The 27,473-nt window shown below is 53.1% G+C and overlaps 1 protein-coding gene across 2 annotated transcripts in view; it reads left to right on the plus strand.

Annotated features, from left to right (window-relative positions):
* The first annotated feature begins 2,056 nt into the window (after window positions 1–2,056).
* The window catches only part of CTNNBIP1 (catenin beta interacting protein 1), a 52,402-nt gene continuing 26,985 nt past the window's right edge, over window positions 2,057–27,473 (plus strand). Inside the window, exons 1-2 of one of the 2 annotated variants that reach the window (XM_019461340.2) lie at window positions 2,057–2,250; window positions 26,278–26,361. The gene's annotated coding sequence lies outside the window, so the exon portion shown is untranslated. Of the gene's footprint in view, window positions 2,251–23,886; window positions 26,145–26,277; window positions 26,362–27,473 lie in introns of those variants that run through there. The other variant, XM_019461339.2, reaches the window with a different exon arrangement.

A 27,473-nucleotide genomic window follows, 5' to 3' on the forward strand; every position in this document is an offset into this window, starting at 1 on the left:
TTAACCAACTGAGCCACCCAAGTGCCCCCTTAAGCAGGTCTCTTAAAAAATGTAACATTTATAGATTGTGTCTTGAATACCAAGCAGTTTGTTCAGTTTTAATTCATTTGTTGAAACATCAATATTTACAATAAAAATAATTTGAATGTGCACATTTTTCTGCATTGGTGTGCTCTGGGAAACAAAGGATCAGCTAGTATAACGTATTGGCAAATATTGGTTGAGCCCTTGCAACAGCATGGTAGCTGGGACACTAATGAGCATACAGACATGACTAAGACCTATTTCTGGCCTTTGAGTTCATAATCTCATGAGTTTTTTTTTTTTTTTTAATGTTTTTATTTATTTTTGAGACAGAGAGAGACAGAGCATGAATGGGGGAGGGGCAGAGAGAGAGGGAGACACAGAATCGGAAGCAGGCTCCAGGCTCTGAGCCACCAGCCCAGAGCCCGACGCAGGGCTCGAACCCACGGACTGCGAGATCGTGACCTGAGCTGAAGTCGGACGCTTAACCGACTGAGCCACCCAGGCGCCCCCATAATCTCATGAGTTTTGATAAAATTAAAATATTCCTCAACTGTAACTACAATAGTTATTAAATCAAAAGAGTAATATGGACATTACAGAATATGAACACAACAAAGTAAACAAAATATCATCTCATGTCCCTCTTGCACAGGGAAGGGAAAGAAATGTATGGGGTGTGGAAGAAGATGGGATTCTGTTTTCTAACAGGCTAAAGGAAAGGCAGGGAAAGCGAGGCAGGAGGGCTTCTAAAGTGCGGTTAGTGCCACACTATGTAACCGTTAAAATGTTGAAAATGAGGGGCGCCTCGGTGGCTCAGTTGGTTAAGCACCTGATTTGGGCTCAGGAATTAATCTCAGGGTTTGTGAGTTGGAGCCCTGCCTCGGGCTCTGTGCTGACGGCACAGCTCAGAGCCAGGAGCCTGCTTCCGATTCTGTGTCCTCCTCTCTCTCTGCCCCCCCCCCCCCCCCATAAAGTAAACCATAAAAAAAATTGAAACTGTTGAAAATCAGAACACTCTTAAAGACACACGTCCCTTTAAAAGGAAAGTGGGTGTTCAAAGCGATTTGCATTTTGCCTAAAATGGGCTGTTTTTCCCTGTACTCTTCTCCAGACAGCCATCTAGCAGCTAGAGTCAGACTTTCTAACAGAAACATTTTAATCATGGACCCTTTCTCCCCAGAAAAATGTACTCCCTACCAAGACACATGATATTTTAAGTTTAACGGACCCACGGAGGTCCATTCCTGGGCCTTCTAGGCTTCGTGGATCCCAGGTTAGACAGGCCTCCAATTCGAGAGTGGGCCTAGTTTCTTCAAAGGTAGCAACGTTCCCAGTTCCACCGCGCCGGAAGACCACGCCTCTGAATGTTTTGCAACCTCGTCCGTTTCAGATTTTTCAGGGGTCCTGGGGAAACCAGCCTCCCCGAGGATTCCGCCCCGTCCGACCGCTCCCATTTTTAAACACAGACTCGTGTGTGGGAGAGGCCATTATTTTTACGGGATCACTATGCTCCCGGAGCAGCCAGGGACAGACACTGTGGCTTTACCGCAGAGCCAGCTCCATCCTTAACCCGGGCTCCGCCCTCAGACCACCTCCTCCTCGGAGCCCCCGCCCCCCTATCCTTGCCCACCCTCCCCGCCCCCGCTCCGCTCCACCCCTTTGCTCTGAGCGGGGCTGGGCCACCACTCACGACCCAGTTCCACCCGCCCATTTCGTGGCCCCGCCCCAGAACCCCTGGCCCCACCCTCCTCCCGAGCAGCCCAATGAGCGTCCCCGCGCGCGCCCCAGGACCATCCCCGTACGCGGGAGGTCCCGCCCCACGGGCCGGTTTAACCACTGAGCGTGCCCGCACACGCCGGGGCCCCGCCCCGCCTCCAGGCCCCGCCCCCGGCGCCGGCCCTCCTCCCCTCCCCCCCACCCCCGAGGCCTTGCGGTGGCCGCGCCTCCGCCGCCCGTGAGGAGCCAGATGCCGCCCCCTCCGCCGGTCCCTCCCCCGGCGGCCTGGCGCCTCCCTCCCTCCCCGCCGCGGTGACTCACGGAGCGGGAGGCGGAGGCTCTGGCGGCCGCTCCCGCTGCTGCTGCTGCTGCTGCTGCCGCTGCCGCTGCCGCTGCCGCTGCTGCTGCCGCCGCGGCTGCTCCGGCTGAGCGCGCCCCGGAACAGGCCGCCGCGCGCCGTGCACGGACCCGCAGCCCCCGCCGGCCCGGCCGGGTCGGGCGGCCCAGGTAAGCGCCGAGGCCGGCCCGCGCCCGCAGCGCCCGGGCCCGCGCCGCGCCGGGGCTCGGGGGAGCCTCCGGCCCTTTGTCTCCCGGGGAGGGGCCGCGGAGGGCGCCCCCGACCCCTCTCGGACCCCCCGGCTGGCCCCCGGCGCGGCGCCCTGGTCTGGGCCGGGCCTCCCCGCCCCGCCGGGTCGCCGCTGCCTCCCCGCCGCTCGCCGCCCGCGACCCCGCCGCAGACCACCCTGCAGCCGTCCTCACCTCCGCCCAGGGGTCGCCTCCACAGGTGTCCGAGCCACCCACTCTGTTGTTCACCCCACCGCGTCGGCGTGGTTGTCACCGGCTGTCAGCACTCGGGTCCCGCGCCCTCCTGACCCTCCCCTCACCTGCTCCCCACGCTCAGCATCCCGACCCCCTGTATAGAGCCCCTCCATATTTCCCCAAACTAAAAATGCTGCTGAGGTCTGGCCCCTGGACCGCCCTTCCTCTCTCTGTCTCTGTCTCTCTCGCGCGCGTGTGACTGAGCTGTTTCCTCGTTCCACCTCTCCCGGGGAGTGTTCCTGGACGGTGCACAGTGTAGGCACACGTTTCACCTGTCTGGCGGGTGTCTGTGCATACGTGAGCCTGCAAAATGAACCACTGGGAGCCCCAAACTGCACTTGTCACCTCCTTTTCATCATCCCCACCCAGCCACCTTCCTTATTCTTGGACCTGGTAACCAAGGCACATAGATAGGTCTGGACACCCAACCTCGGTGAGGCCCCACATGCCTCCCTCTCTCTTGTGTGCTGACCTTGTCTGAGCAGGTACCTGCTGTGCAGTTAGCCCCTGGGAAGGCCGAGGAGGCTTGTGCTGGCAGCAAATCAAGAGTTTTATGAATAATGAGATCTGTGGCTTGCAGCACCTCCTATCTGAGAATCTAAGCATGCTCTGGCTGTTAATTATTTTGTCTCCTGTCACTCACACAACTTAGGGAAGTGTGCCTGGCCGACTGCTGGGTAAATTGAGGCACAGGGTGTGTCAGGAAGGGACCTGGAGGCAAGTCAGAGTTTGTCCTGAGGTTTTGTTCCCAAGTGCCTTGTGTCTTAGCTCCCTGGGACAAGGACTGAGCTCTTTCTTGTTCCTGACTTTAGACCCTGAGTGATACTCATCTTTGGGGCCATTAAAGTGTTTTCTCTGACTTCAAGCAGCACTTTGAATCATTAAAAAAAAAAAAAAAAGGTGCAAGCTGTTGAATATCAGTGTGAGTTTCATGGTTTCCTGATGGAGTTAGTGGGCCTTGTAAGTACAAGCTGCCTCTGTAGGATGGAGATTCGTCTGTTCAGCAGTGAGTGCTCCCTATGTGACAGGCACCATGACAAACGGTGGGGCTACAGGAGTGCACGTAGACATAGCCCCCGCCCTCCCATAGCTGACGTTCTAAAGAGGGAGGAGTAAACAAATAAGCAGACAAAATCATTTCAGTGGTGCTGAGTGCTATGAAGAACCAGTTTGGATTTCATTCCAAGTGCAGTTAGAAGCTATTAGAGGATTTTAAGCAGAGAGCTGATAAGGTCTAAGTTTCCCAAGATTGCTCTGGCTGCTGTGTAGAGATGGGATTGTGAGGTGCAAAGGCAGAAGCAGGGATACTGGTCAGACTCCTGCAGCTTCCGGGCGAGAGATGATGGTGGCTTGGAGGCGCAGAATGGTAGCAGTAAAAGTGAAGGGGTGAAATCAGTCTCCTCCCTCCCCCTCCCGCAGGAGAGCTGAGAGCTATAAAGCAAAACTTCGGGGAACGCCGATTCAGATTCCCATGCCTAGCAGATAAGTTTTGGATTATACTCAGGTCTGGCTCAGCGAACCTTACTCAGCACCTGTCGTGAGCCAGGTACTGCGCTAGACTCCAGGGATACAGACGTGAACCGGGTGGAGAGGGAGTGTTCTCCACATTACAGACATGCTCACAGAGGGATCACCCCCTTCTTGACGGAAGAGGATTTGTGGGTTTCAAAACCAGTTAGAGGGGCGCCTGGGGGGCTCAGTCGGTTGAGCGTCCGACTTCGGCTCAGGTCATGATCTCGCGGTCCGTGAGTTTGAACCCCACATCGGGCCCTGTGCCGACGGCTCAGAGCCTGGAGCCTGCTTTGGATTCTGTGTCTCCCTCTTTCTCTGCCCCTCCCGTGCTCACACTCTGTCTCTCTCTCTCTCTCTCAAAAATAAATAAACGTGAAAAGAAGATTTTTTTTAATTAAAAAATAAAACAACAGAGGTGGAGGGGGCTCTACCAGTGGGCTTCATTCCCGTCTCGGGCTGCACTATTTAAATGGGAGCATTATTATTACCTTGCCGGTGCTGTAAAATGTTGCTCAGGGAGACTGGGACTGTTCTCAGTCTCAGTTGCGAGAAGAACTCAGTGGCCGTGCACTTGAACTGTTAACCAGAATAAAACTTGATCTCTTTGCCCGTCCAAATCTGTGCTGTCAGAACATGTCTGAGCTAGAGGACCTTGGGAGTTGTGTAGGCCAGCGCCACCCCCCCTTGCCCCCTCCCCCCGCCTTTCCTGGTTGGGTATCTATGGCCCCTAGAGGCTAAGTAACTCTTGAAATCCCATAGCAGTTTGTACATTTTTTAATGGTACCCGTCACTTCCTACCTGTTTCGGTTCCAAGGGTACCTGCGTGACTCTAAGCTTTCTGAGGCCAGGATCTCCGGGGGATTCATCTTTGCATCCCTCACCACGTCAAGATCAGTACAAAAAATAAACTCATGCAGTATCGGTTGACTTGCCTGGGTGTCCCAGCACCTAAAACCGGGACCCGGGAACCCTGTCCCTGTCTTGACATCAGACCACACTTCCTTGCAGATCCCTCCTCTTCCGGGGTGCAGGCAAGGGGTATAGCCAGCAGTGTCCATGGCACTGAGCTCACAGAACAGGGCAGCCCTTCCCTGATGGATCCGCTCTCTCTCCAGCCCTGCCCACAGAGAACAGCTGTGGAGGGTGCTGACCGAGTAGTTATTTGCCATCCAGCAAATATGAAGTGTAGCTCTTAATTAGACCATGGACTTTGTACCGAGACTATTTGGGTTTGGATCTTGGTTTCTTTCATCATGAGCTGCGCGATCTTCAGCAAGTAATGTAACCTCTCTGCGCCTCAGTTTCCCCATCTGTAAAATAATAATACTTCAGGGAGTTGTTGGGAGCATTAAATCAGGTAATACCTATTGTGGTGTTTTGTTTTTTTTTTAATTTTTAATTTAATTTTATTAAAAACTTTCTTTTAATGTTTATTTTTTAGAGAGAGAGAAACAGAGTGCGAGCGGCGAGGGGCAGAGAGAGAGGGAGACACCGAATCTGAAGCAGGCTCCACGCTCTGAGCCGTCAGCGCAGGGCCCAAGGTCGGGTTTGAACTCACAAACTGTGAGATCATGACCTGAGCTGAAGTCAGACGCTTAACCGACTGAGCCACCCAAGTGCCCCTCCGCCCCCCCTCCCCACGCTGTGGGTTTTTTTAGAGTTTATTTATTTATTTTTTGAGAGAGAGAGCACGAGTGGGGGAGAGGCAGAGAGAGAGGGAGAGAGAGGATCCCAAGCAGGCTCCACACCGTTAGTGCAGGGCCAGATGTGGGACTCGAACCCACGAACCATGAGATTATGACCTGAGCTGAAATCAAGAGTCAGACACTTAACCAACTGAGCCACCCAGACGCCCCAGGGTGTAATACCTGTAAGATGCTTAGAACAGCCCTGAGCACTTGTATGTGCTTGAAGTAGTGGTTACTAGTTCACTGTTATTTATTTATCTGTTTCTTATCTGCCACCAGAATTTAAGCTCTTTTCGGGTAGAGATTTTGCCTTTTTTTTGTTTTTTTTTGGTTTACTGTTGTAGTCCAGTGCCTAAACTTTATAGGCACTCAGTAAACATTTGTTAAACTGAATGACTTATCGAACAGCTATTATGTGCCAGGCACTGTCGTGGGTGCTGGGGATACAGCCAAGAACAAGACGGCCAAGATGCATGGTCCAACGGAGTTTGTATTCTGGCGGGAGAGACGGGCAGAGGTGGACCAGATAACGCAGGATGGTGAAAAGAGATACAGGGCGAATGAAACAGGGCACTAAGATGGAGATAACCGGGATAAGGGTCAGGGGCTCTAGCTAGCTCTCAGGAGGTGACTTTGAATGGGGACCCAGATGACGGGCAGAGAGGACAGCAGGAGCCACAAGCCCAGTGGGACTGGAATGTGGTGAGAGAGGAGTTGATAGGGGCCGGATCTGCGGCCACGGTGAGGAGTTTGGATTTTACTCCTCGATTCTGCACAGTGGGAATCCATCCGTGCTAGGAGAAAGAGCAGGATGCTAGGAGACCAGTGAATCGGCTCTCCTCGTCCTGGGAAGGCTTTTGGAGGCCAGCAGGCTCATAGTGTTGAGTTTATTCCCATCAGGTTCCTCATGTCTCTGGCCTAGGTCCCCAGGGGACGTGGGAGCCATCGCCTAGATTAACAAAGGCCCAGATGTGTGTCTCTGTGTCCTGCACATTCCGGTGAGCCTTCTTTTCCCCCTGAGATTGAGGGTTCTCAGTTTCTTGAATGAATGAGCATCGCCAGCCCTTAGCATCTTGCCCTATATAGCGGCATGGCCTGTGTCCTCTGCTCCTGTCTGCATGAGTTAGAGCTTCTTATGTTGGTAGTGTCACTAAAGTAACATTGGAGCTTTGCCACACACGTATGTGTCACAGCGTCTTTGTTGGGGGTATACGGGGATTGACCGGGTAGCTTTCCTCCCCCGCCCCCCACCCCTCCACCCTTCTCTTCCAGCCCCCGCTGAGGATCAGCAGGCCCTCTGTAGAGGGGCAGGCCACGCTGTCACCTCTGACGCCTCCTGTTTGATCACTTGATCGGGAACGCGGTGGTACCTAGAAAGCCTCGGCCGTCTTTGGTCTGGGCTGAGTGGGGTTGGGAAGCTTAGCAGAGCACTCCGAAATGGCATTTAAAACGCAGGGGTCCAGCTCGCCAGGAATCCGGAGCTGGCCTCTTTAGCCTGGGTGCTGTGGCAGCTTTTCAGACCCTCACTCGGGCCTCCCCCCTTGTCAGGTGGTGTTCACAGTGCCACTAGCTCCGCTAACCTTGAGAGGTCAACACGAGTTAGTAGGGGGAATCCAAACTTGGTGATGCGAGTCACTTTCAGGCTCCTGAGACATTTTATTGGCAGAATCCAAAATGCCTGTTAGTCATACGTCATCTGTAGCCTTGTAAAAACTAAACCCAGAGTGGGTACAACCCTTTTCCCAAGTCACTTCTTTTTTTTTTTCCAACGAGAGTGACACGTGCTCACTTAGGAAACGGATGGAAGTGCCGTCTGACGTCCACTGTCTCACTTAACCCTCGGCCTACTTTCTGAGATAACGCGCTTAGTACCATTTGACATACTCGGGAGCTGAGGCCCGGAAGGGTTAAGTAACTTGCTAGAGATCAAGCTAATCGGGAATAGAGTCGGGATTCAAACCCAGGCAGTGTGTCTTCTGAGCACAAGCTCAGAGCCCCGTGTGAGATACTGCTTCTCAGCAGAAACAACAGAGAAGGAAAAAAAAAAAAAAATCTCTTCAGCCCAGCGTGGGTGACTGTTAGGGTGGCCAGAGTTAGCTCACTGGCTGCTGCAAAGAGTTTGAATCCTAAGCCCTTTCCCTGTCTCATCTGACCTTGGGCAAGCTAATTAACCTCCCTTTGCCTTACTTTCCCCAACTGTAAATGGGGATAATGATACTTACACCTTCATAGCTCCCAGGGGCATTGTGATGTTTGAGCCAAAGTGCTTTTGAACTTCTTTTATGAAAGGGCACCGAGCACCAATTGCTGTTACACTTGGTTATTAAAGACCTATTAGTTCCTGATCCTCCAGGAAGCCTCGTTAAAAGGGGAAGACAAGAGTCCACAGAGGGAGAGGTGTCCTTCCAATGGTGGGCACAGCTGGACCAAAGCATCGGTCCTGGTTTCTTAGGGACTGAGGGTCATGAATGTTTCTCCATTTTTCCCGGTTGTGTTGTATCGTATAAGCTTCTGTAAGCAGGTCTGTACACGGTGCATCGTGGCACAATCGAGGGCTGCTGATGGCAAGGCAGAGAAGGGGGTTAAAGGGCTTGGTTTCTAATCCTGGCTATGATGTCTTTATGAGATGAGCCAAGAACACAGAGATACCAAGAAGTGATGGCTGTCTTCCATTCGTCCTTCCTTCCTACCCTCTTTCCTTCTGATGATTCACTGATTCAATTAATAAATATTTATTGAGCTTTTATTATGATCTGGGTCCCATGGTAGGCACTGGGAATACTGTGGTGGGCAGGGTAAAAATAGTTCTTCCGCATCAAAGCTTATAGTGTAGGGCCAAGAGGCTTATTATCTAGTTGGAGTCCTGTGAATCAAGAAAGAACGTGTTGGGGGCACCTGGGTAGCTCAGTCGGTTGAGCGTCTGACTTCAGGTCATGATCCCACAGCTCATGGGTTTGAGCCTCGCGTCTGGCTCTGTGCTGACAGCTCGGAGCCTGGAGCCTGCTTCGGATTCTGTGTCTCCCTCTCTCTTCCCCTACCCTGCTCATGCTCTGTCTCTCTCTTTTTCAAATATAAATAAACACTTAAAAAGAAGAAGAAGAAGAAGAACGTGTTGGTGAGTGTTTTGAACGCTCGGGGGAAGAGTCAGGATATAATTTCCAGGTGTACGTGTTAGCTCCCATAGGCACCTGCCCTAGTGGGCATTAACACAGAGGACTGTGTTTGGCTTCCCAGAAGAGCAAGAGAAGAATTAACAGGAAAAAAAAAAGAGTTAATAGAATAGAGCCCTTCTGTGTCATACTTCACAAAAGCCGCACTTGATGTGGCAGTATGAACTCATTTCCACTTAAAGCCATAACCCTTTGTTACTTGAGTTCAAGTCAGGGAGGAAGGATCGTAGGTTCCTCCCAAAGGTTTTGAATTTATGCCACCAATCTGGTGCGTTTCTTAAGAAAGACCACCGGACCTTGTCTCTCCAGAATTCTCTCCCTGCCTGTAGGTGTCCTTCTGCCAACTTTGGAAAGCAGGCTTCTGACGGCCGGTGGGCTACGGGGCCGGGGTTAGGAGCTCTCCAGCAGGCCCGCAGGGCTCCTGAGGGAACTGATACCTGCGGTCACCTGTGTGGGGTCAGTATATGCAGAGTGGGGCCGGAGGCTTCTTTCTTCCCTAAGTCTTGCCAGCTTCAGGCCTCAGGATCCCTTCAAAGAGCGAGGTCAGGGAGGCCCCGCAGGTCACGGGAAAGCACACAGTGTTCTTCCTCTGTCCCTCCGGCAGGGCTGGGGTGGAGAGGGCAAAGGGCTGACAGAGGCATCTGCCCGTATCCAGAGTGGGAGGAGGACCCAGGACAGCATACTCCCGGGTGATGTTACTTTCACCCAGACCCTGACCTGTCCCTGCCTTCCTGGAGCTAATCAGCTGCCCGTTCAGTCCCGGGCTCCTAATCACTCGCTGTCGGATCAGGAGGAAATGGCCGGCGAGGAGGCCTGGTCGCTCAAACCACCCCCGCCCCCCTCCCCGCCCCGACCTCTTTAAGCGTGCTTGGAGCCCACAGTGACACTGGTTCAGCTGGGGAACGTGACCCACTTCCATGTCCCCTCCCACGTGGAGAGCTGGGTGGGAGGCTTTTGGAGACCAGCTCCAATTAAGGTTTTTTCAGGCCTGAGTATCTCCTGAGTGTCCCACCCACATGTTTCCTGCTGCTGGAACCCTGTGGTCCATGCCCCTGAGCTGAATAACAGCTCCAAGACAGATGAAGTCACCGCCTCGTCATCCCGCAGTCCTGGATTCTGCAGGCAGGGCTTCCTGTGGGGATCAGGATCCCCGTGGGTTCAGACACCTTTCGTGATGGGGGCCGCACCCTGGTTCTTCCTGCTAAATCATCAGGCAAACCAGAGACCCCATTTCCGAGGACATGGGTTAGCCCTGACACCCCCACCCCCCACCCCCTGCCCAGACCAGGGCCCCACGGCCCCCTGTCCCGGGCTGCCCCGGCTTCCCACAGACTCCTCCCCGCCATCATCCCTCACAGGATGTTCTTCTGCTGCGGGAATACGAACTGAAACATGTTTTGGACCTTCTAGGTTTCTTCTCTTTTCTTCAGGTAGAAAACATTTGAATGATTTTCGCTTTGTAATTTTGTTTCTCGGGTGGGGAGTAGGGATGGGGAGTGGAAGAAGGCTGATTTATAGCCATGAAGATGTGAATACTACCAAGATGACTGGGGGATTTTAAGTCGGTAAAGTGGTAGTTCCGAGCCCCTGAATGATCCAATCTTTTTTTTTTTTTTTTTTTTTTTAGTTTATTTATTTATTTTGAGAGAGAGAGAGCAGGGGAGGGGCAGAGAGAGGGGGACAGAGGATCCAAAGCAGGCTCTGCACCGACCGCAGAGAGCCCGATGTGAGGCTTGAACTCACACATCGTGAGATCATGACCTGAGCCCAAGTTGGACGCTTAACCGACTGAGCCCCCCAGGCGCCCCTGCAATCTTATTTACAAAAGTCAGAGCAAAAGGTGGAAGGGAAACTGCCAAGGTCAGCTCGGGGAGGCAGTGGTCTCAGACCCATGTGAGTGCCATCGCTGAGCGTGCGTTCAGCTTCCTGACTGAGGCAGAGGGTCAGAGGGTGTGTCACCCCCTCCCCCCCCCCAGTCTGTCCCCGCTGTGGGCACTGCCCGGTGGCCTCTTCAGGCACTTGGCATTCCTCTGGCCGACCACTGGAGTTGCAGGAAGATGGGGAGCAGTGGTTTTTAGGAGGACACGGTGGGGCCTCTAAGCCCGGAGGCCGGCTGTGGGGTGTCTCTCCAGGGGCCTGGCTCTGCTCTCCTGCATGGAGCAGCCTTCTGGAGCTTACGGTAGAGCAGAGTCTGGCAGAAGTCCTTTATCCCTCGTGCCCCTCGCCTCACGTTCGCGGAGGTGGTGGCCCCCGCCTTCAGTCTCCGAGGGAGAGAAGAGGTTTGTGAGGCCTGACAGCTGGGACAGGGGAGCGCGGATGCTCAACACCAGGTACTTCCCGGGCCAGCCGGACCACCCAGAGGAAGAGCTGTCTTCTATTGTCCTCTTTCGACCCCATTTCACTTCCTTTAACAGAAAATCACTCACTTCTTTTGGACTGGGTAATCTAGACAGAGTACAGAATTCAGAAGCCTCTGTGGTGAAAGCCTAGTCCGCCTTCCTGCCTGGAGTCCCAGCCCCAGAAGAGACCAGTGTCAGCCAGTGTCCTGTGCGTCTTAACCAGAGACACTCTACACGTGTACAAACGTACCATGCACACGCGTGATCACACACATGCCTGACAGGCCCTGGTTTTTCCCGCTGTGATGCACAGCATTCTGCACCTTACTCCACACTAAATCCTGCAACTGGGGCACCTGGCCGGCTCATTCGGAAGAGCGTGCAAGTCTTGATCTCTCGGTCGTGAGTTCGAGTCCCGCACTGGGTGTAGAGATTACTTAAAGGAATAAATAAATAAAAACTTCAAAAAAAAATACTGGAACTCATTCTATACCAACACCATCATCGTTACATCAAGCTACTACCTCTCAAGCGCTACCTGTGTGCTGAATATTGCCCTATCTATCTGCCCAACCCTAAGATCCAGAGTCTCATGCTCTACCAGCTGAGCCAGCCAGGCGCCCCATGTGTGCTACGTATTGTTAAAAGGGCTTTACTCATGTTACTCATTCACTCCTCACAGAAATCCTGTGAACTAAGTACTGTTATTGTCCACAGTTTTGCAGACGAGTAAACTGAGGCACAGAGAAGTTAAATTACTAGTCTAAGGTCATTGAGAACTATCACCCATTTTAATGGTTCCGTGGCATTCTTCTGATTGGTTGTATTTTAATTTCTTAAAAGCAGTCTCCTATTGGTGAGCATTTACGTTTTCTGTCTTTTGTTACTATTAACAAGGAATATCTTTTTTTTTTTTTAATATTTACTTATTTCTGGGAGAGTGCAAGTGGGGGAAGGGGCGAAGAGAGGAGGACAGAGGATCCAAAGCGGGCTCTGTGTTGACAGACTGACAGCAGAGAGCCCAATGGGGGGCTCAAACTCACGAACTGCGAGATGATGACCTGAGCCAAAGTCATGTTCAGCCGGCTGAGCCACCCAGGTGCCCCAACAAGGAATATTCTTTTTTTTTTTTTAAGTTGCTTTTAATCCTTGTTTATTTTTGAGAGAGAGAGAGAGCGCACTAGCAGCGGAGGGGCAGAGAGAGAGGGAGACACAGAATCTGAAGCAGGCTCCAGGCTCTGAGCTGTCAGCACAGAGCCTGATGCGGGGCTCGAACGCATGAACCACAAGTTCATGACCTGAGCTGAAGTCAATGCTTAACTGACTGAGCCCCCCAGGTGCCCCAGGGAATATTCTTATACACATATTTTTATGGGTTTGTCTAAGGGTGTCCAGAGGACAAATTCTAGCTGAGTTGCTAGAGCAAAGGGTGCATCTGATCAGATTTTCAGTATTGACAGATGCCCTCCATGGAGACGGTAACATTTTATATGCCCATTAAAATTGTACAAGAATACCTATTTCCCCCATCCCGTGGCAGAAGTTGTCAAACTTTTTTGATTGTTCCTAACCTGATAAGTTAGAGGTGGTATATCATTAAAAAAAAATTTTTTTTTAAACATTTATTTATTATTGAGAGACAGAGGAAGACAGAGCATGAGCAGGGGAGGGGCAGAGAGAGAGGAGACACAGAATCCGAAGCAGGCTCCAGGCTCTGAGCTGTCAGCACAGAGCCCAACGCGGGGCTCGAACTCACGAACCGTGAGATCATGACCTGAGCCGAAGTCGGCCGCTTAACTGACTGAGCCACCCAGGCGCCCCAAGAGGTGGTATATCATTATAATTTTAATTTGCATTTTCCTTATGAGGAAAGAAGGGACTTTTTCATTTCATAGCTTTAAGAGCCATTTATGAACAACGTGTTATATTGTTTGCCCATTTCTTTCTTGGGTTGGCAGTCTTTTATTATTGATCTACAGGTGTTCTTTATATATTAAAAAAGTTTGTCCTGTGGCTGGACTAAATAATCAAAAGAATAATTACACATATTTCAACAATCTGTCATTATTCTCTTGATTATATCTTTCTATGCAGAGTTTTGATTTTTGTATGATTGAATTTTAAAATCTTTTATAATGTTTAGGTTTCATTTAATATTATTTTCTTCTCTCACCGTTTTCTTTTCCCGTGTTTTCACACAATATGCCTACTCTCTGTTTTAGATATTTAAAGCTTTGCTCCATGACCAGTGGATCAAACCCAGAGGCACCAGAAACGGGGCAAGCCAGCATCGTGTGCCTCCAGTAGAGCACTGGCAACATCGGCTCTGATAGCTTTTTGCCAAACGGTTAGCCTTATTCTAATTCTAGGAAACAGTTGGGCAAATCCAGATTGTGGGATGTCCTAAAGACAACATTTCCTGGACTCTAAACAATGTTCATGGCATCACAGACAAGGAGAAGCTGGTGAACCATTCCAGGCGAAGGGAGTTGAAAGAGCAGGGCATCAGATGCACCTGTGATTCCTCCATTGGATCCTGGATGGAAAACCAGTGCCAGCCAGGGCACCTGGCCGGCTCAGCTGGTGGAGCGCACAGCTCTTGATCTTGAAGTTGTGAGTTTGATCCCCACACTGGGTGTAGAGATGACTTAAAAATAAAATCTTGAGGGCGTGGCTGGGTGGCTCAGTCGGTTGAGCGTCCGATTCTTGATTTCAGCTCAGGTCATGATCTTGCGGTTCGTGAGTTCGAGCCCCTCATTGGGCTCTGCACTGGCAGCGAGGAGCCTGCTTGGGATTCTCTCTCTCTCCCTCTCTCTCTCTCTCCCTCTCTCTCTCTCTCCCTCTCTCTCTCTCCCTCTCTCTCTCTCTCTCTCTCTCTCTCTTTCTCTCTCTGTGTCTCTCTGTCCCTCCCTTGCTCATGTTCTCTCTCTCTCTTTCTCAAAACAAATAAATTTATTTAAAATAAATAAATAGTAAAATAAAATCTTGGAAGGAAAGGAGGAAAGAAAGCGGGAAGGAAGGAAGAAAAACAGTGATGGCCAAAGTGAGGGTCAGGGGAGCCGAGGAAACTGGAACATGGGTGTGCATGAGAGAATACTACTGGGTCGATATTATGTTCCTTGGGGGTGCAAGTAATGTTCCTTGGGGGTTCCTGGGTCCTGGTTATATGTAGGAGGATGGCCTTAGGAGACAGCCACGAGACATTTAGCAAAGTGTCGTGATATCTGCAACTCACTTTCAAATGGCTCGGGAAGAAGACCATCCCTGAATACCCACAACACGGAGAAGCATGAAACAAACGTGGCGAATGGTAACGAGCGGTGCCTCTCGGGGCAGGTTTTGGGATGTTCCCTGTACTATTTCTTTCAGCTTTTTTGAAACTTTTCACCAGAAAAAGGTGAGGAGAAAAAACCCCCAACTTTGTTCCATCTGGAATCTATTTTGGTTCGGTTCCCTTGGCTTTGCCTGGCTCTCCTGGGTTATCATCCTGGATTTCTGGCTTCTTTGCCCTTCTTTTCCAGGATGCACAGTTGTCTGTTTCTCTTTCTCTTAGGAACCTCCCTTTTAGGTGAGTTATCCTTTTCTGCACTTGGAAATTTTTACGACCTAGGATCTTTCTGGCAGGCTTACGTGATTCTAGAAGCAGGTGGGCAGCAGTGTGCACTGTATTCTTGTTTCGTTTCTACATTGCTCCAAGGAAATTTGCGAGGAAGTTTAGTTCTCTGAGACTGAAAGCCTTAATCCTCGGGGATACCATCAAATGAGTACGTAGCATCATTAACCTTTCTCTCAGCGAAACTTGAGAGAAGCTTTTTCTTCTCAGCCGAGAGTTTTTCAAGAGGTCAGCTTCTGCTTGCGTTATGTGGCTGTGGGCTTGTAAAAGAGTCTTGTGTCTCATTTTACGAAACGTGACGGTCTTAGGTGAGTAAGTTGGCCTGTGAAACCAGGAGCCTTTTTGCCAGGGGAGTGGTAACGAGCCAGTTTTGCTGGGAGCTTCTGCTCCTCGTCCGTGGCTTGGTGACTAATGGTTTTGTGGCTTTGGGAATGAAGGGTGTCATTACAAACGGATGATGGGGATTTGGCTGCTAAACCGGATTATCTGGGTGTGCCTGGTCTGGGCGTTGATGCCTACACCCGTTGGGAATGGGGACAGTTTCTTTTTCAGAGCCCTCACGTGGACCCCAGCAGCCTCCGATCCATTTCGGTCCACTCTTCTGAGCTTCTCCATGGTGGCCTTGGCCCCGAGCAAACCCTCTAGGTGACTGTGGGTGGATTCCTGTTGCGTTAGGTGGTTTGTCTTCCCACCTCCTGGGAGCGCGTGTATTTTCCCTGGAAATGCCTTGCCTCTCCGTGGTTGCCCTCAGGCTGGAGTTCTGTGGCCCACTTGAAGTCCTTATCTTCATATTGCACCACCCCCCCCCCCACACACACACACTCCCCGGCGAGTTGATGGAATAAACGCATGTGGATTCTGGAGTTGTCTTTGTTTAAAATATTTTTGTTTTTTTGAGTATCAGCTTGTCCAACATTTAGAGAGGGAGGAAACTGAGTCTCAGCAGCCTCTTGTGGGGAGGCTTCCTCCTTCCTTGGATTATTTCATTGTTCAGAGGTAGTGGGGGGGGTGGGGGGAAGGAGAGGGAAGGTCACCGCCTGCGGAATAGAGCAGCAGTTATCCAAACAAACAGAGTGGCTCCCGGGATGTGTGGGTATCATGAACCCTTGCAATTTGTAGCAATGGTATGTGCATGGTTTTGAGGCAAACAAACATACCTATACTTTATGCAAATGAGCACACACCTATGTGGAAAACCTACAGGAAAGAGGAGGCAGTGATCCTCAACCTTATTTTCTGGAGAGTTTATAGGAAGAATTTCCACCCAGGAGGCCATGCCCGGAGCCTGCCAGCCAGATCCCGAGGATAGTCATCTCCAGAGCTGGGTGGTGAGGAGGGGGCCGGCTCTGGAAGCCAGGAGGCTGCCAGCCTGCCGCCTCTGGGGGCACAACTAGGGGGACTGAGCCCTCGCCCTGCAGGCCAACCCCATTGATTTAATGACCTAATTCTCCCAACAGGAAGTTGGAGGCCTTCCTGGCCCTGGGATTCGGAGGGGATGCAGTGAACTCATTCAGGAAGCTGATTTATTTGAACCAATTATAAGAGACTTTAATGGAGGGAAGGGATGGAGAGCGGAGGCAAAGGGAGCAGAGTGGGAGAGGGTGGCGCCCCGGGGAGGGAGAGGGCAGCCGGGGCCATGCTTGGGCCTGCCTCTTAGAACAAGGCTTGTCCCTACCCTAACGAGGGGGGCATAAACGTGTCCATATGTTTCTGCGCGAGGGGACCCTGTGCAGCTCTTGATAAATAAACAGCACTGTCAGTTTTTCCCTTTCTATTTAAAAAAATTGGGGGGGGGGGTCGCCTGGGTGGTTTAGTCGGTTGAGTGTCTGACTTCGGCTCAAGTCATGATCTCACGGTCTGTGAGTTCGAGCCCCGTGCCGGGCTCTGTGCTGGCAGCTTGGAGCCTGGAGCCTGCTTTGGATTCTGTGTCTCCCTCTCTCTCTGCCCCTCCCCTGCTTGCACTCTGTCTCTGCCTCTCTCTCAAAAATAAATAAACATTGGGGCGCCTGGGTGGCTCAGTCGGTTGGGCTTCGGGCTTTGGCTCAGGTCATGATCTCACAGTCCGTGGGTTTGAGCCCCACGTCGGGCTCTGTGCTGACAGCTCGGGGCCTGGAGCCTGCTTGGATTCTGTGTCTCCCTCTCTCTCTGCCCCTCCCCCGCTCATGCTCTGTCTCTCTCTCTCTCTCTCTCTCTCTCTCTCTCTCTCTCTCTCTGTGTCAAAAATAAACTTAAAAAACATTTTTTTTTGTAAATTTTAAAGTTGAAAATTTCCCAACTTAATTAAATATTTAAAATGGTGACTCTGCAAAAATCGACATAGCTGTGGGCCGTGAGGTTGACGGGGCTTCCATGGGTTGAAATCCTGGCCTCCTTCTCTGGCGGTTGACACGAGGGCCATGAAACCTCCCTGCCAGGCCCCAGCTCTGTCCCTCAGAAGACTGACCCGCCATACAAAGTGAGCTTTCCCCGGGTGAAGGGGGGCAGGGGGGCAGCGTGGTCAGCAAGCGGGGGCGGGGGGCACCTGAGATGTTGACCAAGGTCACAGGAGAGAAGAAGGGTCCTGCCTTCCGTCGGCAGCTTGCAGGGGGCGGCTTCCAACACTGCCAGGTGCTCGGCCCGCAGTGAGGGTCATCCGGCCTGGGAGACCTGGTGCCCGGGAGTGGGGCGAGTGTGCCCGCACCCGTGTGAGAACTGAAGCTTCCAGCTCCTACGTTCACTTATAAATAGACATTACCCACCCCCTGGAACCTGCCGGAGGCCGAGGGTCACGAATCTGACTGAATCAGAGGAAGATCCGGAGCTAGGTTTTGTAGGCGCTCTGGTTCCTGACTTCAGGTCTCCGGCTCCGGCTTGGCCAGGTTTCAGGGCTCCAGCTGTTCTCTGGGAAGAAAAAAGAATCTTTTAAAATTAGGTCAAAAGATGCCTTTTTCCTTCTGTCCTCATTCCCCTATTGTGCGAAGAGAAAACCACCACCACCACCTGCATATCCCTGGGTCAGAACCACAGCCTAGTGACTGAGGAGTGTCCCCCCTGCAGCTGCAGAAACTTCCTGGGGTTGTGGCCCCGCATTCCCTTCCTGTTTGCATTGTTCTCAGCTGAACCTCAAGAGGCTGTCAGAGCAGGCCTGCCAGGTACTCTTTCTTAGCCATAAAAAGGGGGGTTTCACTCGGCGCAGGACTTGAAGAGACCGCAGTCTCTGAGTAACTTTTTTTTTTTTAATCAATCAGGCCGAAATATAGGAGACGTTTTTAAGCCAGAATTTCTGAACAGATGCCTTATATCGGTGCAGTCACACCAACATTCTATGGCATATACACACAGGCCCCTTCCATCCCTCCATGTCTCAGATTCCCCGAGGTGAGGGTCTTGAGGCTGGGGCCTCCTTTGCGGTTCCCAAGTGAATCCCGGGCGGCACCGTTGAATCTGTCCAGACTCTTCAGCACACAGCCCTCAGCCTGCAGGCTCTTCGAGGGTCCACAGAAATACTGGAGACTGAAGAAAAAAGCATCAGCCCCTTCTGTGAGTTGCAGAAGAATTATGTGTGGTGAGACGTGTGGGTTCATTTAACGTCTCCTGTAGAAGGCCGCTTCCAGTCTGAGGTGGGGACAAGCGGGGGCTGTGCTGGGGGCGGCGACCAGCGGCGCTGTGAGCTGAGAAACCTGGGCAGGTGTGCAAACACAGGCCTCAGGGCAGCCCAGAGCAGAGAACAGCACTCTTCCGGAAAGGGCATTCCGGGCCAAGGGACCGGCGGCTGCTGAGGCCCAGAGGTGTCGAAGGGGCCCGGTGCGGCTGATAACTCCTGGGTGGCCCTGAGTGGACGTGGGGGCTCGAGAGTGCCTTGTGGGGGGCTGCCACGGGCATCCTAGGGTGTTCGGCATCATCCCTGGCCCCTACCCACCAGGATCCTCCCAGTTATGACATGACGATCAGAACCATCTCCAGACAAGGCCAGATGCCCCCCGCCAAGGACCCCCGCTGGCCGCCCCCCCCCCCCCCCCCCCCCCCCCCCCCCCCCGGTCAACCACCTGCCGCGGCCCAAGGGCGGAGTGGAGGGGGCCCTTGCTTCTCACCTCCTGTCCAGCATGCAGGTCTCCGGGGAGCTCTCTTGGGACAGGTCTGGGCCTGTCCCAAAGTCCTTTTGGTTTATACGACATGCCCGCAGGTGCCACGTGTGAGTGGCCCGCAGGCTGAGCTCTGAGGGGGAGTCATCATGGAGGGAGGAAGCACCCCCACACCCCCGAGGCCCTCCTGGGCTGCCTTCCCAGCCTAACTGTGCTTTGATGCAGTTTGATGCCTTCACCATGGTCCTCAGGACAGCTGGGCGGGGTGTCTGTGCTCTGTTTGTTGTTGGGTTGTTTTGAATCGAGTTACGTGCATTCGATTTTAATGCCGCAGGAACCTTCACGAAGGGCCTTCATCAGAGCGGTCTGCGCCTGGAACAGGATGCGGCAGCCGCGTTGGCCGAAGGGCGGGTGTTTGGAGGTGTTTTAGAGGGTGAACTTCAAGAATTCAGAATCACTCCTGCGCCACGGGCCTGCGGCCAGAGAGGAGCAGGCTCACCTGTACTGGGGCCTCAGAGCCGGTCCCCACAGCAGCGGGCGGGGCCACACGCAGCTCTCGGCACATCAGGGGGCCTTCCCTGGGCACTGGGGGGGGCCCTCCGACCGCCTTGCCTTACCGTTTCCTCATGGCTTTCCAGCGTTTTCCCAACCTTGTAATCTTGATTTCCAATCTGCAGAGAAGTTGAAATAGTAGTGAACTATGCCCTTTACCTAGTTTCACCAGTGTTAACTTTTTGCCATATTTGCTCACGCACTGTCTCTGTGCACACTCACTCACACACACACACACACATCTTTCTCCTGAACCATTTTGGAGTAAGCGGCAAACATTGAGACATCTCATCCTTAAACACCTCAGCCTGTTATCGCTTAAGGACCAGGATATTTTCCAGCGTAACCGAGATAAAATCACATTCAACACACACACCATTGATGCAATACCATTATCTAATCAATACCCCCCAGTAAATTTTCCCTAATTGCCCAATAATGGCCTTGATGAATCCATTCCCCACCCCCCCTCTCCAGGATCCCATCGAGGACTATTCACTGTGTTTAGTTGTTATGCTGCATTATCTTATTTTCCGATCAGCAGGAGTTGGGGGAGGGGTGGTGACTGCCTGTCTTTCTCTGCAAAGTGGATTTTCATTTTCATTTCAGTTAAAATGGCTGATGTTTCTCCCAACTCCTGAGCCAGAAGGGGCTGATAGGCTGGAAGGAACTCATGCATTCAAATCCAGGCCCTGTCACTTACTAGCTTCGCGGCCTTGAGCAGGGTACTTACCATCCCTGAGCCACAGTTGTCTTATCTATGAAATGGGAATAATTCTTACCTCCCAGGCTTGTTGCAAGGACTAAAATTGAACAAGACAGTGTGATGAATGTGACTGACATTGTGCCTGGCCCTTAGAGAATGTTCCAGCAACAGCAATAGGTACCATTATTGTTCTGCCACACAGCCTGGCTTCACAGAGCAGGAAGGAGCTTTGGGTCAGGTTTGAACTTGGGTTGGCGACCTCAGGACGAATTCCTCATCCCAAGATCATCCCCTAAGAAGGATGCCGCGTCCCACAAACTCCCTGACTCGCCAGAGCTGCCATTAGACCTGTTTTGCTCAGGCTGGTGGAACAGGGTTCAAGAACGCCGAGGCTGGCTCTGGATGGAGGAAGCTGAAATGTGGAATTTATTAATTAAGGCAGTTGCTAATGAGGCCCCAGAGTCCGGGAGGTTGCAGTTTAATTACCGAGAGCAGAGCTTGTGGAAATCCTCTATGGTGCCCCAGTTTTGATGTCGCTGAGGGTCTGAGCCGCCGCCCGGTGTGGAGACCAGGCTCAGTGCTCCCTCCCTCTCCTTGGCCCTGAGTGCTTTTTACCCACTCACTTGTATCCTGCATAGCAACGGAGCATAGTGGTTCAGAGCTCGGGCGATCTGGGTTCGAATCCTGTCCCAGTACCGAGTAGGACTGGCTGAGTGATCACTGGGTGACCCCTGCAGCCCCGTGTCCTCATTTGTAAAACCTTATAGGGATGTCTGTTGTGAAGACTGAAGGTCTCGTGTACAGGATGGGGTGAACACTTGGCCCATAGTTGAAATGAGCACTTGGCCCATAGTTGAAATGTGCGTCAACTCTTTCTTTAAAGGAACTCTCAACCAGGGGTGTGTTTTGCCTCCCAAGGAACACATGGCAGCGTCTGGACACATTTTTGGTTGTCACAGCCAAGGGGGAGGTGCGGCCGGCATCTGGTGGATAGGGCCCAGGGATGCTGCTAGGTATCCCACGATGCACCAGGCAGCCCTCACAACAAAGAATCCCAGAATCTCGATAGCGCCAAGGTTGGGAGGCTCTGCTCTAAAGCATCCCTGGTGATTCAGGGCAGCATGTGGGACATGGAGGTGGGGTCTTGCACCACCACCCCCCCACCCCGTAGCTCTTTGCACCGTCATTCCTTTGAGCCCGCTGGAGGCCGATGGGTGAACTGGGAGGGAAGGGGGAGGAAAGGAAGCCGGGTATTTTAAACTTTTGAATTCTTGCTGTTTAGTCTTCTTCCCACCCCCCGTTCTCTGACAAAGATATCACTCACTAGGATGCCCGGTGGCTCAGTGGGTTGAGGGTGTGACTCTGGATTTTGGCTCAGGTCATGATCTCACAGTTCAGGGGATCGAGCCCCTTCTCTCTCTCTCTCCCTGTCCGCTGCTCCCTGGCTCGCTCTCTTTCTCTCTGTCTCTCAAAATAAATAAATAAGCTTGACAAAAATCACTTACGTCGACGTATATCACCTTACGTGTTTATTGAGTATCTGCCGTGCACCGGGTCTGGTGCCTTGCGCTCTCTCTGTGTGTCCTCTCATTTTCACAGCCAGCCTGTGAGGCAGGTACCATTACCATCCCCATTCTACAGATAAAGAAACTGAGGCTTATTGATGGGAAGGCTCTAAACTGTCTGAAATTCAGCCCCTGGTCCTTTCCCAAAACTCCTCCACCTGTGTCTCCCCATCTTACTGGACAGGGGCCCCCAGGCCTGGGAGTCCCCACCCGGTGCCTGCCCCCACTGCGTGCCTCACCCGCCGGCCCTCCTGATGTCCTGCCCACTCCTGTTGCCTGGATCCCCGCCACGGCCTCGCCCTGCTTCCACCTTCACAGCCTCTTCTCCGTGTCTGAGTCGGACCCAAGTCAGATGGGGCCATGCCTCTAACTCACTGCCTTTACTTACAGGTCAAGGGCAGGTTTTCCAGAGGCCTCCTCTGTCCTAGTAATCCGCTGCGCTGCGCCCCTTGCGTGGTTCCTTTCCCGTGGCCCTCCTCGCTGTTCCTGCAGCACACCCTACCCCGGGGCCTCCGTCCAGCTCTGCTCTGGGCTCCCCCGGCTCACTCCGTCACCTTGTCCAGGCTCTGCTCAGGAAGGCCCACCTGGCCACCCCACGCTCCTGGTCCCCTCCCCCAGCTCCATTTTTTTTTTTTAAATCTATTTTAGCACCTGTCGGTCACCTTCTTCCGTTCGCACTGTATTATTTCCCATTGATTTGATTTTTATTTTGTTTTGCCTGCTCTCCTCTCTCACCAGACTACGTAGGGATTTTTGACTGTATTTTCACTGATCTATCCCAATGCGTACTACGTGCTCCATACACTTGTTGATTGAATGACCCCCCCCCCCGCCCCCCCCCGGCCACTCGGCAGGAAGCTCAGTCGGCAGGATGCTAATTCTTCACCTCCGGGCATGATGCCCCTCCGTCCAGGGCACAGTGTCTCCCAGAGCAATCGGTCACCACGTTGTGGCTGTTTCTCCAGAACACTGCAGATGGTCACTTTGGTAGCAGCTTTATCTACAGGACGGCCTGCTCTACCCCGCAGGGCCCGGGGGCTTCTCCGCGGCCCGTGGAGGCCAGGCCTCGGGGGCCTTGGCCAGCTCGCCTCCCACGCCCCTTCCTGCAGCCACAGGCGCGTCCGTGCTCTCGCACGGCTCCCATCCTGCAGTTCCGCCTGTGCCCACGCTGCCCACCCTCGCTGTCCCTTCTGTCACCCCCCCGGCCCGAGCCCCCGCTCTCTCCTGGTCCAGCTCGGCCCCGGCCTCTCTTCCCGCGGCAGCCGCACTGTCTCGTGAAGCTCAGACTCTTACCTGAGCCCCCTCTGCTTGACCGCCTCTCCCCACCCCTCGCGGGACCCACCCACGTGGTCCAGTCCCAGCCCACCTTGACACCTCTCACCCGACGCCTTCTCTCTCAGGGTTTTTTAAAGACCAAATCTTTTCCTGCTTCGGGGCCTTTATGTGTGCGTGCCCCCCCACCCAGCTCTTCCTCGCCGTTCGGGTGCCAGCTCAGGGGTCACTTCCTCGGCTGCCTCCCCTCCCGCCTAGGTCAGGCTCCCAGATGCACGTCCTCGAGGCACCTCGCGCTTGCCTGTCGTGCCGTTTACCTGGGTATGGCTTAAGATCCGCCTCCTCCTCACTTGCCACAAGCAGATCACAGCTCTTGTGCTCACCTGTGTGTCTTCGGCGCCTAGCACAGGGCCTGGCATATAGTAGATGCTCAATAATTGCCCAGAGACCATCCCGGTGCCTTCAGTGCCCTTCTCCTTCCTCTCCACCAGCAAACTCCTGTTCATCCTTCGAGACCCAGCTCCAGTTTCCTCTCCCTGGTGCTCTTGGCAGCCGGTCCCCTGTCCTGTGTGTTGTCGCAGAGCTTTGCACCTCCCTTACTCTGCACTTACTACCCCGGGTCAGAGCCCTGGGTCTTTTCCTGGCGCTCCTGAGCTGCACGGGGGGCAGTGCCGGGCACGGTATATCACCGGCAGTTGGCACTCTGGACGTGTTTGGGTCTTGGCCTGACGTACCTCTTTGGCTCGTTGCTTACGGTTGCAGTCCTTTTCCGTCTGCTTTGTGTAGTGTGAGTTCCTCAGCCACTCGGTCACTTCCTGGAAGGCAGGCTCAGTGTCACGGCCCCACTTTTTGCGTCTCCTATTCCAGAAGCCTGACACGGGGCTGTGCACACCTAGAAGGGTTTTAGTAAACCCTCCTTTTTATTTAATTTAATTATCTTATTTATTGAAAAAATTTTTTAATATTTATTTTTGAGAAAGAGAGAGAGAGAGTGCGAGCCGGGGAGAGAGGGAGGGAGACACAGAATCCGAAGCAGGCTCCAGGCTCTGAGCTGTCAGCACAGACCCTGACGTGGGGCTCGAACCCACGAACTGCGAGATCATGACCTGAGCCGAAGTCGGAAGCTTAACCGACTGAACCACCCAGGCGCCCCTTATGTTTTGTTTTAGAGAGAGAAAGCAGGGGAGGGGGCAGAGGGAGAGGGAGAGAGAATCTTAGGCAGAGCATGGAGCCCACCCGACACGGGGCTCAATCCCACGACCCTGGGATTGTGACCTGAACCAAAATCAAGCGTTGGACACTTGACAGACTGAGCTACCCAGGCACCCCAGTGAATCCTTCTTGAGTCTATGTCATATCTACATTTATTTACTTACTATTATTTTTAAATGTCGTGTCTACTTAAGTTTGTAGGGGCCTTGGCAGTTTTGGGAGGCACCTTGGCATCTTTTTTCTCATTCTGGAACATCTTTATAATTTGTGGGACCCAGTGCAGGGCCCCTTGTTCAAAAAGTAGTGAGCATTTCAAGACTGTGATAGCAGAGGTTTAGACCAAGGGTGGGGCTTCTAGGCCTCAGCTCATGAAGCCGGCCCTGATCTCATTGTACCCAACGCGGGAAGATACGGTAGATAGAGCCCATGATTTCCTTTTTACAGATGGCAAAATGAAGGGCCCAAAGGGCAGGGACCAACCTCAGTTGTGCAGCTGATTGGAAACAGTTCTGCTCCTGGAGCACGCTGACTGTCTTATCCTGGCTCAGGGGCCCCCACAACTTTGAGCCTCAATTTCCTCCTCTGTAAAATGGGGGTATCGACCTGATCCTAAAATGGCAGCTAGAACAGCTGGAGGTGAATCCCTGGACGGTCCCGTCGGGAACATCACCTCAGCTTGTGGATGCCTTCCCCCTAAAGTCACAAATACAAAGTTCTTCTCTGCTTCTGGGAAGGGCCCGAGTCCTACAGACAGTAGGAGGCTAATTGGCTTTTGTGGTAGTTGAAGAAATGAAAGCCCTCAGGAGTGGAAGAAGGCTGTCTTCTCATCTCTTTTTGAAGGAATGTGGGCACTTGGGTGGAAGTTTCCCCAGGGAGCCTTGGTATTTCGATGCTTTGATATCTAGAGGGACGAAAGAGAATTAATCGCTATAGATGCCCGTTCCTGCAGGGGTAGTCTGAGGGTGGAGGGAGTGGCAGGAGTGGGTGACGGGTCCTCCATCCGAGGGCCATTGCTGGTTGAAGAGAGACCCAGACTAGAGGCCAGAGGTTTGAGCAGCATCTACCTGTAGGGGAGGCTTTGGAAATCTCACTTTCTCTGGAAAACACGTTTTCTTCAGCCCCTTGGGTTAGTGAGCCTCTCTCTTTGCTGAAAGACAGTGGAAGAGGGGTCCCGCTGCTCCCCGAGGTCCTGCACCTCCCTTACAACAGGTTGCTCCAAGTGTTGGCCTCAGATCTCTGTCCTCACAGCGGGGCTGAAAGCTGGGGGTCCGCCTGTGACCAGGGACTCCGAGGTCAGCGCGCACAGCACAGGAGGTGACCGGGCCGGAGCGGCCGGGCACCACTCCCCAGTGCCCCCACCTGCCTCTGGCCGTGCTCCTGCCAGGGGAACCTGCAAAGGGCCCGAACGGTGAGGTTGTGTGCCAGGGGGGCAAAAGAGGAGAAGGAGAAGGCAGCGTTCTTTGATTCCTGTAAGAGGTGTGTTTGGGGCCAGTAGACCTGTGGCCAGGCGCTAGGTTGTAAATGACCCACAACTGTGTTTTATGTTGTGTGGGGGGGTGAGTTTATGTTCACACATGCAGCTACAGGTGCTCGCCGAGCACAGGACAGACGTAAATGCGTGTCCGAGCACAGAGCAGGTGGAGCCCGGGCTGTTTGGTGGGTGGGACGCCTTCTCGTGCAGGTTCAGGACTTGCCCATCAGCTGCCCTGGAGTGACTCACCCCGGTGACAACGTCTCTGAGCACAGCTCTCAGTTGGACTTGGTGACTAACCCAAGGAAGGAGGGTGCGTGGTGACCTGCTTCAGCCGGAAATGACAGGCGGGCATTAGCTGCGCTCAGCACCTTATCCCAGAGCCGTTGGTGCGGGTTCCCTGGGCCGGCCAGACACACAGGTATTTCTGGACTGCGACAGAACCCGTTGCCATGCGATTCCTGCCAGTGCCGGGTCCCCATCAGCGTGGGGCGTGGGCTCCCACTTTGGGCCCTCCCGGCTCCTCCCGTGACCTGTGTTCTGTGTTTCCACAGGGCCGCACCTGCCTATTTCTCCCGGCCACAGCCCGCCCTGCACAGTTGAGCTGCTGTTTGCCTGAAGTTAATTTCCAGAGGCAGGTAAGGACCCCAGGGGAGGGGCTTCTGGTAACGGGCCTTAGAGCAGTGCTGGCTGGGGAGCAAGCCTCGGGGCCGGGCTGTGGGAGCTCATCTCGCTTCCTTCCCTGCAGTGCCTGATCCTGGCTCATTTCTGCAGCCCGTGTGGGTTCTTCCCGTCAGGGCTGTGCTACCGCTCTGTCGCTTAGGCTAAGATGTGTACAGTCTCTGAATTAATATTGCGTGTTAAGTTCTGGGAATCACAATGATACATTGTAATTTTATGCAACGTGAACATTGTATAAATGTAAATGTACATTTTTTAAATGCAAGCACTTAAAATATATCACAACTTTTTTTTAAAGTTTATTTATTTTGAGAGAGACAGGGGGAGCACGAGTCGGGGAGGGGCAGAGAGAGGGAGACAGAGACTCTCAAGCAGGTTCCGCCCTGTCAGCGCAGAGCCGATACGGGGCTCGAACTCATATGGTGAGATCGTGACCTGAGCTGAAACCAAGAGTTGGATGCTTAACCGACTGAGCCACCCAGGCGCCCCAAAATGTACCACAACCTAAAAAAAAAAAAAAATGGGTTGAACGAAAGGCAAGTGCTGGGACCCATGGAGCAGAGGTGGCTTGTGTGGGTCAGGGACGCTCTTGCTGTCTGGCCCAGCCTGAGGTTACCCACTATTCTCCAGGCAGGTGTAAGACCACCTCAGGTATAAATGTATATTCCAGTTTTATAAATGTGGGTGTTCAAACAGCACGAGCTGCAAGTTTATAAATAAAAATGAGTGCAGGTGGCTGTGTTTGTATCGAGGGCCACACATGCCTGTCAAAGGGAGGCCCGCTCTCAAAGCTGTTTATCAGAACGGGTCTGACTGCTGCACGGAACCCTCAGCCCTCCTGCTCTGGGACTCCTCCTGCACCACGACCCATCTCAAGTGCCGGCAGCCGCTTCACGGCTGGAGACCGTGTGCAGCCAGAGGTCAGGTCCTTGCAGAGCAGGGCAGGAGCGTGCTGTCTTACGTGTGACCTCCATGTCTCCCACGGAACGCAGTGTTGCCTAAGCCACGGGCCACATTTGTCACTTCGTATGGATCCCTCCCAGTGGCTGGGAGCCCCTGCCCCACTGTC

This window comes from Panthera pardus, unplaced genomic scaffold (genome assembly GCF_024362965.1).
Source record: "Panthera pardus isolate Hobbes unplaced genomic scaffold, ASM2436296v1 HiC_scaffold_11, whole genome shotgun sequence".
NCBI lineage: Eukaryota > Metazoa > Chordata > Mammalia > Carnivora > Felidae > Panthera > Panthera pardus.